Raw genomic sequence first — 14,063 nt, forward strand, 5'->3', positions numbered from 1 at the left:
GTGATTTAACTGTACTGCCTAAAATGGTTTAGGAAAGGAATTAAAATGTGTATGTATTCAAAATATGCTAGGCTGATAATCCATATATCCCCAAACACAAGAGAGAGACTAATACTTGTGAATCATGTTAGAAGGGGCTGTCTTTATGTTAATCAGAATGAAATGCGTGTGTTTTGTTCCACAAGGTTGCAGACTCTTGCCTTGCAGTGATCACAAAAAGAATGCAAAAACATTCATGTTCTCATTTTCATATCTACCTTTGCTTGATTATTATTTTCTTTGTCAAAAGTTGGCAGGCAGAAAAAGTATTTTCAAAGTCCCAGGCATTTATTCTGCTCCTCGTCTCTGTGGTTTGTGTAATGCAAACCCACTCTGTATTTAATATATGCAGGTGCATTTTGTAAAACTGTGTTGGCTTGGAAAAACTTGACAAAAAATCAGAGCAATCTGGGGGTTTAGTCCCGTTGGAAAGGGAAGAGGGGGAGAGGGATAGCTTAAAGGGAAAAAGCCTAGTAGGCGATTAATTAAAGATCCAATAGAGAAAACTGTCTAGGAAAAAGAAGCAAACCCAACAAAGTACTCAGAGGTCTGATTTCTGAGTGATGGGCACACGTATTTGCCATTGCTGTTAATGAGAGCTGGGTGTGCACATGCGCAGCTGTCGGGGAATACAGAACCCTTAATGCACAGCTCACTTTGATTTTGTATTCATAAGAGCCTTTAGTTCAACCAAAGCTTTTCAAGACCCAGCATCAGATATAATGAGGTTAAATGCATCTCACAAGATCCTTCCCTGCTCGGTTATTCGGAGGTGCAGTGCAGTTAAATGCATGGTGCAAAAAGAATGCATTCCCTGAAAGTTTACTCCTGGCAGCTCACTTTCTTCTCCTTTCAAAGGCAGTCAGGTGGGGAACATCACCTCTCAAATTTAAGTTCCTGCTGCACAGTGTCTGCAGCGCTAAGAGGGGAAAAACCAATAAAGAGTTTCTTAGTGTTCAGCTTCAGGTTTTTTGATGCACTGGGACAAGTTGCTCATTGAAGCACCAGCTCCTGAACATGTCCCTCAGTTGGTTTTCCATCCACCTGCTCTGCCTTCTTGGAAAGAAGGAGGTGTGGTGTCCTCAGTGGATGAAGCCAGTTCATGGAGCACAGCTGGCGTGTCATCCACATCTCTTCTTGTGCACCTAATTCTACAGTCAGGTGTTCAACACCCATCCTCTGACGTTATCACCTTCTCTTCCTGATAATCCAACATCATACTGGTCTTCTGGGGCTAAGTAGAGTCTTCCTCCCCCTTACCCCTGCTTTTATTGCCCACTGGCACATCCTTTGCCTGGGCAAACACTATTGTACTCTGAAGAACGTTATCAGGACACCATGATCTCATTCCTGGTGCTGTCTCATCCTCTCTGCTAGTATCCAAGTCAGAGTGATTTGAAATCTTTTGGTGGCCCCATGGGGAGGTTTTTGATAGTAAAAATACCAGGTATTTTTACTTGGTGGTCGTGGATTTGTGAATTAAGAGTTTGAAATCATGTCGGAAAGAGTCTGTCTACTAAGGCATTAATATTCATGAGTGAGAAATTAATGTCCCTTTCTGCTATTTGAACTATTATTAATTCTTATTATGATTTTGAGAGCCATTATACACATTGATAGGCTAATGAACAGTCATTTATAGAGGGATTTTAAGACAGTTTATTCCTCAGAAGAAATGCTAGCACTCTAAGACGTGCTTCGCACTATTTCAAACTCCTAATTCTTGTTGCTTGCTTTACTGCACATCAGGGTGATTTCTACCTAATCCAACTGTCTAAAGTAATCTACGATTTCCAATCAATCTTCTCTTTATTTGGCCTTTACTGCCATAGTATCTGCAAATCTGTATTCCTAGCAACTCCACTTAAAAAATGTCTATAAGCAAGAATTAGGTGTTTTCAGTGTTTTAGGAGCTTTTTTGTATGTTAATAGTCCTGAGGCAAAGTAAAAAAATCTCTTTTCTTCAATATCATCTCCATTGCAGATGATTCTTTGGCTACCTGTGCTAATTAATTTGCCTGGTCAGTACTGAGCTGCTAGAAAATTTCCCTTCTTCTTCTTCAAGTTGTTGAGAAAAAGAGACTGTAGTATCTGTTTTTCAAAAATTAGAATTATTAGCATGCAAGACACAGGTGTGCATTACAGTTAAAAGGAATGCTGAAAAATGCCAGAAATAACCAACCTGATTCCCATACTGCTGTGGTGATTATATCCTTGGTCCAACACTGAAGACCCCTTAGTCATAGCCTTGCACTTGTTAAGTAAGATTAAGTAGTCCAAAAACCTACTTGTAGTAGGTAGTAACAAGTTGCCAATAGCAGTTCTTTAGAATTTAGTAATTTAACTAGATGTTTCAGGAGGAATGAGTATCCAGCAGGTGCCATGGACTCCTTATGCTTATGTTATTTTAAAGCTTACGTGGAAAAAGTCCATGGGAAGCTTAGTATTAATTTTCCTGGATGCTGCCATTTTAATTAACATCTCTATTGGAGAATAAAATTTTACAGTACTGTGTGTTAGGCAAAGCACTTGCTCTCCACCTTCAATTTCCCCTATAAATAACTTTAGATAGGACCATACTATTAGAACACTTCAGATATGACCAGAGTATCAGAAGATAATTCAGATATTATAGAATCTCAGAATTCTGCTTGCTGGGCTGAAGCTGGATAATTACTGTCCACACAGCTTATATCAGAGAACTTATAAACGATAAATGAAAGGCCAAAAGACCTCTGACCTAATACTAATTTTCTTTCTTAGGGTTTGGAAAGCAGTTTGGTTTTTTTTCAAGGACTTTGTCTAGTATTACTGGCAAGTCATTTTGTGGTATTTTGGATGAAATATGCACTTCTAAAGTGTGCCCAAATGCTGCTATGAAGTCAGGTTCAGCCACACTTAAATTACTCAGTACCGCAAATAGTTCTATTGATTTTCTGGAAGATCAACAGACGTGGTTCAACAGATTGTCTGCAAGTAAAATTGTGCTTCATGTGAGTAAGGTGGTAGAACTGCCAATAACTGAAATACTTAATCACCTTATTTACAGAATTCAACCAGCATGGCCATACAAACTTATTCCAGGACTTTATCCACTGAAATGATAAATGTCTACCCCCAAAATCTGTTAAAAAATATTAGTAGGTAAATGTGTTGGTTGATTGTAAGTCTTAATTGAAGCAGTTTTCTTGAAAAGTCTCAGGCAGAAGGCATGGAAAAAAAAAAGAAATTCGACTACTAGTTTTCTGTGCAGCGATGTCTGATATCCGCAGAACAGGAAGTATTTAAATATCCACTAGTCCTTCCAGATCTTTTCAGCTGGAGAGAACTGTATAGACAGTGCATCTGTCCAACTGCAGTTACAAAAAAACCCCACTGATATTCCACAAAGGAAAATTCCACCCAGTTCCCAAAGCTGCAACATCTGTCTCTGGTTTGGAAGGCTTGAGTTCAGGTCTTTGATTTTCTCAGCAACAGGTTGGAAAGATTACTACGTTGGAAAGATTTTTTTCAATGAGGTCTAGTGATTATGCCTTCTTTTCAGTTCTTTATCTCTAATATGAATTTAAAAGGTGTCACATAAGTACTGTAGATAAATAGGAGATTTATTGTTTAAAATGCACACATAGAGGAAGATGTGTGTATTTATATATATATATATCTGTATATATATACTCTAAATAGAAATCCTTCTGCCAGAATTATGATTCTCCTGCAGACAGTTTTCTCAATGAATGTATCTGTTACTGCTGTGGGTTTCCCACTTGAGGCAGATGAACAGAGGAATGAGATTAATAAAAATAGTAGTGTTGAAAATCTGACTTGCAGGCTTTCAAGTGGAATCCACAACCTGATATGTCTCAGGTCTCCTTGTGAGGAACAGAAAATGTGGGATCCACATCTGCCACCAGGTCTCTGGAGAAAAGTGAAGGGAGCCTACAAGAAAGATGGAGAGAGACTTTACAAGAGCATGTAGTGACAGGGCAAGGGAGAATGGCTTCGAAATGAGAGAGAGCAGGTTTAGATTAGACATTAGGAAGAAATTCATGCCTATGAGAGTAGTGAGGCCCTAGCACTGCTTGCCAGAGAAGCTGTGGCTGCCCCATCCCTGGAAGTGTCCAAAGCCAGGTTGGACGGGGCTTGGAGCAACTTGGGATAGTGGAAGGTGTCCCTGCCCATGGCAGAGGGTGGAACAAGATGATCTTCAAGGTCCCATCCAACCCAAACCACTCTATGATTCTATGATTTTTAGGGCATCAGATCTCATTAGCATGTGTGGCTTCAGTCCTGGCAATTCCCCCCAGATCAATCTCCCCAGACACTTAGGCAAAGTAATCCCCCATCTCTGGAGCTCAGGCTTTGTAGCTCTGGCTGGAAAAGGAAAGGAAGCATTTCTCTGCATGGGGAGTAGAGCCATAGGCACCTAAAGTTCTTCGAAGGGCACAATAACAACATCTAATTAACTTATACACCTTCAGGGATAGATGGCAACCGAATAAGTTTTTTCAGAATTTAAGTGCCTAGACACCATCTAAGGTCCACATTAGTACTCATTTAATTTTTGTTTTTCAAGATCTGGATTTTTTTTTCTTTGATTTCTCTGATAGACCATTAACACTTTTTTCAAATTATTTCACACATATCCTTTCGATATATCAATTAGGGTCTCCTGGTGCATGCTAAGCAGAATTCTCAATGTCATTCCTATCAATCCTACAATGCTATGTGTTACCCTACTGTATGGAAACTGAAGATGGTTATTTAGCATCTTACACACGATAGAGTTTTGTAACTTTTTTGAGTAGGAAATTTGTTAGATAAAAAATTCATTACACTTTTGCTTGTCCGTGACACTGGTCTTTACTGGTCTCGTCTGACAAAATCTATGATGATAACACAGCAAAGCAATAAATTCATCTCCCATGGGAATAATAGACTTTTTTTAGACCCACAAAATCTATAATTTGTTGTCAGTCCTCTCCATGTTGGTCAGTTGTCTTCACCTCCAGCATGGCTGGCATCAATAAAACGGTTTTCTTCTGGGCTTTGGCTCTAGTCCTGCTTCAGAAAGGTGCCCCAAGAACCTGCTGTCTGTGTGGCTCGAGAGAACATGTTGCAGAAACTCACATCTATCTGGGCAATAATCACGCTTCGGTCTTCAGCAGACCATAGCAAATTTTTTGCACTGCATAATGTAAATTTTGAGGAGTTTGCACAGAAGCTGTCTGCACCAAAATCAGGAAAAAACCCAAAAACCTGTGTCAGGAGGCAATAAACAAATCAAGTCATCAATACATAATCATGACCAGCGCTACATTGGTTGAAAAAATAGTGCAGCAAGGACCTGCTCTGAACTACTATGCAGTGTTATGAAAATAGTAGCTGGGAAGCAGAAAGGAAGTAAATACATTCATTTATTCTGACAGTCATAACATCCTTGTATCATCTTGGTGGAAAGTTACAAAAGATGTCTAAAGAGATTTTCAAAAGGCATCTAAAGAAACCTCACTCTAGGCTTACAAAGAACAAGGCTCAAGGCCAACTCGTCTTGGAAAGACAAGTCAGCATATTGCACTGTAAGAAATCCATGACAGTCTCTTAACATCATCACGTAATAGGTTCCTGAGAAACCAAATCTTATCAGTCTCTGGCATTATGCAAATTTCTGTCATAATCTCAATCTGTGGGCTTCGAGTCCTAATCAAACTGCCTTCAGATTCACAGTTGGCGAGCCTCCTATTGAAATTGTTTTCCTCTCCTCCATGTACTTGTCCAAGGAAGTTTTGGGGCTTGGCATGGCATCAGAAAGCCTCAATTTCATGTGAACATGGTGATTTATAAACAAATCCAAGGTCACCACAATATATTTTGCATAATTAATACATTTTTGTCCAGATAAATATCAGAAGACAGCAGAGATCAATAAAATAACATGAACAAACAAAAAAAAACAAACCCGTGTAGAAACAAGAAGTAGTTAAAAGTCGAGGTACAACTTTTTAAAAGATTAAAAAAAAAAAAAAGGAATGATTTTATGGGTAGCTTAATCTCAAGCATATCCATCCATGTAAATATATGAATTTGTGTGGTATATATGCTCTCCCAAGCACAATAACATTAGATAATAATAACAGCTCAATCATAAAGTGATACTAGATATTTTCAGTGGAGTCTGAGTAGTGTTAAATTCACTTTTGAAATATTTTTGAAATCTTATCTGGAAAGTTGTGTGAAATTCTTATTCAAGAAGGATTAACTGATATATGGAAGAGGGAAAAACCCTCACATTTTAGAAGAGATACTAAGATGATATAAGAGACAGAGACACTGAAAGAGAAGACTTTTAATATAGGTGTTAATGAAATACAGATTAAAAGTGTATATGATCATCCCGAATGAAACCAATAAGTAAATAAAACAGTAAAAATTACGCAAATATATTTAAGCTGTAACATTCCCAACCATTATAACCACCATATTCTAGCACAGTCTTCACTTAAATTTGAGCCAGTAAGAAAGAATATCTCCACTGAAGATGTAAATGGAGGCTGTTGTATTTGCAATAGCAGCAAACTGGTAACTAAAGAGGTTCATTCCAGGCTCTTTGTTCTCAGGAGGTGTCAAGGAACAATATGTCCTGGTAACCTCCTAGTTCTTTTTCAATGACCTTTTCTTCACAGTTGCAGACTGTTTCTGCTCAACAGCATTTTTAAATAGATCTTTTCAGGTCTGTAAGCAAGTGTTTTAGGGGAAAAAAATAAAATTGGAGGTCATGTCTTTGAACAGATTTTTTGTTTTGAGGTGGAAACTAGCCCAACTAAAGAAATTAAGAAATGTTAAGAAATAAAGGGCATTGGAAACGAATTAATAGGTAAGACATTTCTTCCTTTTTTTCTTTTTTTCTTGGAAAGTTTTAATTAAATTGTTGTAAAGAAATTGAAAACAAAATCTACACCTGAAGGTTTAGCTCCTCTGTAGGGCTTTTCTCTGTGAAGGATGCTCAGGTAACACCTGTTCATAGGGAGCCTGGTTCTAGATTGACTTTAGTTTTTATATTTCTAAACATGAGCCTCTGCCTTTAAAACAAGTTCTAATGTGATATTTACTAATCTTTTTTTTCTGATAGCACACAATTCTGTTGGACTAAAAAAGAACACTTCACAAAACTCTTAGGTGTGCACCGAAATAACATTTTGATTGGATTTTCCCCTTTGTGAACTTTACCTAACACAGTGTTCCAGTGACACTGTCAAATGGACAAATATTTAAATTATATTTAATGGACAACATTTACATTTTGAGGAAAAGAGGAAACTCTGAGGAATCTCACTGAAAGGGTTATACCAGTGATGAAAATTGCCTTAATATTAAAGGGACAGAAAAACTGTTTAATTTGCTCTTATAAATATGGTGGAGGCTTTCCAATTATCATCATAGGAAATGAAGAAGTTTTAAAGGAATCTGCACTTGGATTTTGCTGTCATGAAAAGTTTGCGTAGGAGGGACATATTCTCCCCCAGCTTAGTCTTTTTTGTTATTATAGTTATAATTTTTTTAGCATAGCAGAAATTTTATTGCGGATGCCTGGCCTGTCTCTTAACTCATGCTAATTATATTCATAATTAAATGTTAAACAAGAATTGACTAGGCCAACTGGCTTGCACAGGTGTTTGTGATATGAATGGTTTAATGCTCCCACAATAAATTATTGGATACAAATCTGCAGTAATCTGCACAGTGAGAATTTTATCAAGAACTTTGATGTACATGGAAGGTCCAGCACCGTGCTTTGAAGCTGAGGCTTTCAAATATCACTTACAAGACAGCTTTATGCCAAAACTGTGACTTGTCCTTGATTGCACAAGCATTAACAAGTTTAAAAGTTGTGTTTTTTTTTGGGGCTGTTACCTGCCATGGGCTGAAGGTGCTCAGAGCATTAATGTTTAGGGGAAGCTGGAGAAGCCGTTGGATGCTTGAAGGGAATGTCATCTGACTCACTTCAATCTGCAAAACAGTCATTTCTATTTGTAACTGATGACGGATTAATCACTGAGGCTCCAGTAACTATCTGTAGCTTTACCCTGATTGTTGTTTTTCAGAGGATGAAATCAAACACTTGTAAACGGAGAAAGACATAAGTTTCAGTCTATTCCTTTTATACTTACTGTTAGGACATGTGTGATTTAAATTTCATCTGTGGCTAAGGGAATCTTTTAAAGGGAAAAAGCATTGGCACAGGCTGCCCAGAGAAGTGGTGAAGTCCCCGTCCCTGGAGGGATTTAAAAGATGTGTAGATGTGGCACTTGGGGATATGGTCTAGTGGTGGGCTTGGCAGTGCTGGGCTGAAGGTTGGACTTGATGATCTTAGAGGTCTTTTCCAACCTAAATAATCCTGGGATTCTATGAAAGAAAGGGCAGAAGGAAGAAGCAAGCCAACTTGAGAGTTTGTATCTGGGTTAGCATAAGTGAGACTCATGGAGAAAATCGAGCAGGAGAGAATGGTGAAAGAGAAACTGAGAAATCTGAGCAACAGCACTGGGCAGAAAAGGATTGGGGAAAAGATAGAGAAGGAGCACTTTAGTGACTGTGACAAGATCTCTGTAACCTGGAGTGTTTGCAGGAGGCAGGGGAGAGGAACTTCTCGTGAGGGTTATCTGGAGCTCTTGACAAAGTGAGAATTGGCACTCTGGGTTCGAGGGGAAAAATGTTTCACCATGCTTGTGAGTGAAGCTTCCACTTGGGGAAAGTAATAACAGGAGGAGAGGCAGCCTATAATGCCCCAGTTACACAATTTCAGAGGTGCAAAAATGGAAGAAATGAGTGGGGGGAAAGTGGAAAGAGAAGACCAGGAAGGGAGGGAAAAGGAGAACCTCCAAGAACAAGAGAAAGGGATGCCGAAAGTCAGCACCCACGGTGCTGGGCTGTGTTCCTCTCTCCATACACCTTCCTACTATCTGAAAGTTGCTACCTTCCCAAAAAACAGTAGCACCACACCTCTTTGTGTGGTGGCACGTTGGATCTGAACCAGCATGATAATATCTTGGTGTAAAGAAATAACAACTGAGTCGTTCTCTGGTCTTCATCACATGGATATTTGAAGACCTAGTACACTATCTGAACACTATTTGAAGTGTACTAGACTACTACAGCTGCAGTATTCAGAGTAGGTACTAACTTTATGGAGTACTTACGTGCATCCTAAATGCTTCAAGCAACTGAGCTAGAAGAAAGTGCATAGCCTTAGCCTTCAGACCTAGGACTGAGAAAAAACTTTTGGATGAGAATCTTAGTAGATGGAAAATTAAGTAATAAAGGCTCTGTTTTTTCTGTGCCTTTACAAACCTAAAAGCAGTAATCTGTAAGAAAGGTGTTACAGCTGCTCTTTTTTTTCCAGAAATGTTCTAGCAATGATTTGGTATGGAGAAAGAAAGAAGAAAATAAAAGTTCTAAAAGTTCCACAAAGTAGGCAGGCACAGAATCAAGTCATGATCCATAAAACATTCTCACAGTTTACCATAATAGCAGAAATACAGGTTTGGAAAAGGAAAATGCTGCATTTCTAAAGGACATAAAAAAATACAGCAATACAGCCAGAATAATAACAATAGCACTATCTACAGAGTGCTCACTGAATTTCACAGAATTTCAGAAAAAAAGTTAAGATACAGGTTCAAATCAGGTCCAGATTGGGGGGGCCAAGCTCCCCTTCCCTGAAGGGCATCACTTGTCACAGGTCTGGCTGCTCAGTGTCTCTGTTTTGAGAGGATCTGTGTCTGCCATGGAAAGTGCAATTGCAAACCGAAATACTTTGGGAAAGTATTGATGTCTCAATGTGAGGGTAGTCTTGTGTTCTTACCAAGGCTGGGCCAGAGTTCAGAGTTAATAGGATTTATAATGTCTCTTGAGGGACACAAATTGTGAAAAAGTAGTGCTGGAAAACTGGGTAATGTGGCTGCGGAAAAGCATCCTTAGCAGCTGTACTCCACCAGCTGCACCAGATAACAGCTAAAAGGGAAGTCAAGTAAAGTAAGAAATAGTGTGGGAATGGAAACACTGAGTAGTGCTGCACATCCTCCTCCTAAATGGGTATCAGGGAGTGTGTGGCCCTGAGGCAACAAGAACTCATTGAACAAAGAAACTCACTGCACAAGAAATTCCTTGAATACAACTTTTAAGGATGTTTCTTCAGATGCAGAAATATTTCTGCAATCTGCTGCCTCCTGCTTATGGGACAGGTATTGAATTTTAATTGCCCACAATTTCAAAATAAAATACAATTTTTCTTGCTTCCTGGAGAATCAAACTGCTGCCTTTGACTCCCTTCTACATAAGATTCATCAGCCTGTTAACCCAGGTGACTATTGTTACATTTTGGCCCCAGCACTACTGCTTTAATTGCCTGGTGTTAATCACACAGATAATGTCATTGAGATCAGGAGCACCATTGAATTCACCAACTGCTCATGGTCTGACTCCTTCACTGTGAAACACTTTTGAGTGATAGTGTGGCACCGGGAACAAAATAAAATTCCCAATCCAGGCACAAAAATTCTTCACCAAGGTGTGCTTAGATGGTTAGAAAATCAAACCGTGTGTTAATCACTCCTATAAAACAGAAGATCTGAGGCAAACAGAAAGGTGGGACTCACAAGGGTTTTAGGACCCCCAAAATGTGACTGAAAACTGTTCTGTGTAAGCACATGTGAAACCCCTGGTGTTTGGAGCTTGTTATCAGGAGAGTCCTGGTGAGCAAGGGAAATATTTTCCAAGCTGGCACTTCTAACATGTCATGTAAAGGGAAAGGGCTGCACATACAGAGAAAGAGTGAGGTGACCAGAACTGACACCCAACCTAATTTGCAGGGTATAACTTATCTCTACACTCCTACAGGTGACAGTGAAAGAGGGACAGGGAGGAAATTGCCCTTGTACATACACAGGGTGCCTACCCACAAGGAGGGCGAATAGAGTGAGTGCACAAGCTGCAGTTTCTTTCTTTTTCTCCTTTTCTTTTTAAGTTTTTTTTCTGTTTTGTTTCTGTTTTCTTCTCCTTTTCCTTTTTCCTTTTATTTCTTTTTTTCCTTTTTCTTTTATTTTTATTTTTCCATTTTTCCTTTTTCTTGACCTTTTCCCTCTCCCTTTCCATTTTGCCTTTCCCTTCTCCCTTTCCCTTTTCTTTTTCCTTTTCTGTTTCTTCTTTTTTTCTTCTTTTTCTTTTTTTCTTCCTTTTCTTCTTTCTCTTTTTTTTCTTTTCCTTCTCCTATTATCGTTTTCCCTTTCCTTTCCCTTTTCTTTTCCCTTTTCCATTTCTTCTTTTCTCTTAATTTTTTTCTTCTTTCTTTCTCCTACTCATTCTTTTTCTTTTCCTTCTCCTTTTATCCTTTTCCTTTCCCTCTACCTTTCTTTTTTCAAATTTCTTTTCAATTTTCTTTTTTTTTTTTTTTATTTTCTCTTTTTAATTTCCTTTTCAAACAAAACCAAGCTGGGAGAAGCAGAAAGGATTGCCTGGCAGGCAGGTTTATATACGCTTCTGCAGCTCCAGCTCTGGGCTATCAAGTGCCACTTCTAGAACAGCCTTTTCCTTGGCTCATGTTTAATTTGCATCTGCATGTTCACATGCAGCCAGAACTAACCTACACTCTCTGCAGCTGAGGTTGGTGCTTGGTTTTCTTTACACCACAGATCAGGGCACCTTTTGAGGCCACATTCCTGCTTGCAAGCTTAAGTGTATAAGCATTTTTTAAAAAAAATTAGCCCACTGTGGGGATATAAATCCTCTACAGAGAAAAATATTAAACCATGATGGGAGTAACCACTTTAGGAGATGTTCAAAGAATTTGATCCAAAATCTGTGTTTTTGCTTTTAAGCTGTCCTTTAGTTCAGATGGTATTTGTGAATCACTGCCTCAAAAAAAAAAGGGGTCTTTTGGCACATGCTTTAGGCTGATGACAGGCAAAATGAAGTAGATTCTGTCTCAGAAATCTCCAAAAATAATCTTAGGTTTGACATAACACACCATGTCATGAAGTGATATAAGCCACATAAGCACAAAGCAGGCTTTAAATTTAAAGAAGAATAATCCTATTTTCAGATAGGATACTTTCCATCCATTTGGATAACAAATATCTGATGCAGAATATAGGCATGTTAGTATTGAGATCCCTTAAAACCTGCAGATCCTGGTAGCTGGTGTCTGTGGCAGCTTTCTTTCTACCTGTGCTTTCTGATGGTTGCTCAGACTATCCACACACACACACATATTGAGCACACACACGTGCACTGAAAATTTCTATCTGGAAATAAAGACCTAGGCTTTTTTTTACTGTCTTTAACCCCTCAGCACCAGTGATCTGGAGTTCCTGATGCTAAAGAGTGATGCAAAATGCATTAATGCTTAGCACTGGGAAATCCCAACTCCTGGTGCCAAGAGGTTCATAAATATAGTAATGAAACCTCTTGACTCAAAGTGAGCACTATTTAACAGAACAAGCATGAACAGCCTTTAGGAGATTTTGCAGCTGGATTTGTTCCACTGTGTCAGAGCTGAACCTCCATGATAGTAGTTTTAAAAGACTGTACATGGCTTAAAAAAAAAAAAAAAAAGAGAGAGTTTGAGGAAGCCAGTCAGACAAAAATTAAAAATAAATAAATCTGTGGAAAGGAAAAGTAAAAACATCACTGTATCCCATACCAGAAAAAAAGGCATCAAGATTCCCCACTATGAGTTCAGTGACAGATGACAAGGTCTTTGGGAAGTGTCCACCAAGCTTTATTTTGCACATGTTCCTGAGCAACTAAAACGATTACTTTGTGTGATAATTTACTAGCAAATCAGTATCAATAAATCAGAATCATGTAAGCAGTCATGTTTATTATATCCTTGTTGCTTAATATTCATGATAGTAATTTACTTTTATAGTACAGTTTCATGTTATCTCCTCCTTCGCTGTAACTTTGAGACAAGCAAGCTGCAAAAGTAGAAGGTCAGGTAACCCTTTGAAGACTGTAAAAGTTCATTCTCTTGGAATTTGCCTGCTTAGGAGGTTTTTTTTAATGCTTTAGTGGCTCCTTAAATTATTTATGCTATCATTCCTAACCTAGCATTATTTATTTAACAAACATCACTGCAAAATGAGATTTGTAAAGAAGTATATGGATACAAACTTTATAAATGGAGAATCCAAAATTTCTAGAACTGCACAATTGAAAACGGTAAGGAAATCTGGTCTGTATTTTAACAGAAACTCATGCATTTCTTTCTAAAAATTTAAATTATGCACTTAATTAAGATTTCCTGATGTTTTTCAATGACAAGAATGCAAGGAAACTTAAGCTGAGGGTGGGTTTAATGCTAAAAAGAGAAAGAAATTTGATTCTTAATTCATCAAGGTGTTTTGCTGTGTTTTCTTGGATTGAATGGAAGAAAATTAAATTCTCACTTCAGACCACTTTTCCCTTCAAGAGAAACACAAACGAGCTATAATCTAAGTAGAAGTCAGGCCCAAACACGTAAAACTTGTTAACCAGGTTGGCAGTGATAGAAACAGGAGATTTTATCCACTGAACATGCAGAGTACAAACTACTACAACTTTTAGCTGTCACTCCTACTGAAACACTTCTTTAATGACTGAGTGAGGCCTTAGTTATTTAAGACCTGGCCTTTAATAGTGCATTCGGATTTAACTGAGTAGCACTTTTCTCTTTTTCGTATGTACTTTTTTAGTTAAAAACTGGATTTCAGCTGAGCCAGTTGAGGTACAAGAACCATACTGTTCCTTTAGTGCAGACATAAATCATGATAAGGTTTAATGAGAAAGCACAAATTCAAAGATGATAGAAATGTCAAGATCTTCTCTATTATCTATAAATCAGAAATCAGCAGAATTCTTCATTTTCTTTGAATTTATTTTTCTAATATTTTTCTGTGCTGCTGATCTGCTTCACTATTTCACCTCAGACTGAGTTCATATAGCAGAATCATTCAATATGTGAAAGTCTGATTAAAGACAGTCTATAATTACAG

General features: G+C 38.2%; 1 protein-coding gene across 2 annotated transcripts in view; it reads left to right on the forward strand.

Annotated features, from left to right (window-relative positions):
• ARHGAP15 (Rho GTPase activating protein 15) overlaps positions 1-14,063 on the forward strand; it is a 331,924-nt gene that overhangs the window by 269,814 nt on the left and 48,047 nt on the right. The gene's annotated exons all lie outside the window — the stretch shown is intronic.

This window comes from Pseudopipra pipra, chromosome 7 (assembly GCF_036250125.1).
Source record: "Pseudopipra pipra isolate bDixPip1 chromosome 7, bDixPip1.hap1, whole genome shotgun sequence".
Taxonomy (NCBI): domain Eukaryota; kingdom Metazoa; phylum Chordata; class Aves; order Passeriformes; family Pipridae; genus Pseudopipra; species Pseudopipra pipra.